Source organism: Condylura cristata, unplaced genomic scaffold (genome assembly GCF_000260355.1).
Source record: "Condylura cristata isolate star-nosed mole 26May11 unplaced genomic scaffold, ConCri1.0 scaffold00025, whole genome shotgun sequence".
In the NCBI taxonomy this organism is placed as follows: Eukaryota; Metazoa; Chordata; class Mammalia; order Eulipotyphla; family Talpidae; genus Condylura; species Condylura cristata.
In genome coordinates, this window is record NW_004567126.1 from 34059162 (window position 1) to 34059860 (window position 699).

Consider the following 699-nt stretch of genomic DNA (forward strand, 5'->3'; position numbering starts at 1 on the left):
GGCCCGGCCCGCCTCGGCCACCCGTGTGCCGCCGGCCTCTGCGGCTGCTTGTCGCTCCACGTCTTTCTCCCCTCCTGTTCCACGAACGACTGACGTACAGGTCTTGCCCCGCTTCTCTCTCGGCACCACCCTCGCGGGTCTCTGGTGTCGCCGACGGCGGGGTCGCCTTTCGTGGCTGCGTGGTATTCTAGCGTGGCATTCTGTGTGGCCCGCCTCTCCTGGGCTCCTGGGGCGACTCCCAGTCCGGCTGGCGTGGCCAGGGCCCTGAGCACAGGAGTGCGGGTGTCTCCCGTCAGGGTTCGGGAAGGTACTTCCGCTGCCTTCTGTGGCCCTGAGTGGGGGTCCAGTCTCGGCCACTTGACCACCTGTCAGCCTGCGAGTGTGGGCTGAGGGGCAGGCAGAGGGGGTGGGCTCCGCAGGCCCTGGCAGAGTGGGGGCGGCGGGCGCAGGACGCCAGGACTCGCGGGGCCGCGAGCCCCTCAGGAGACCGGCCGCCGGCCCTCTCAGGTCTCCTCCGCCCCAAAGGGGGTCCCCGTGCGCCCCGCCTGGCACTGCTGACCAGGCTCTGGCTCCAAAGCCCCAAAGCCCAGAGGAGAGTGCGGCGGGGACTAGAAGGCCTGAGCAGAGCGGGCCAGTGCCAGGGACAGCGCGGGAGGGCACCGTCCGCTGCCCACGATGCGCCGCCCCCCTGGGTCCGGC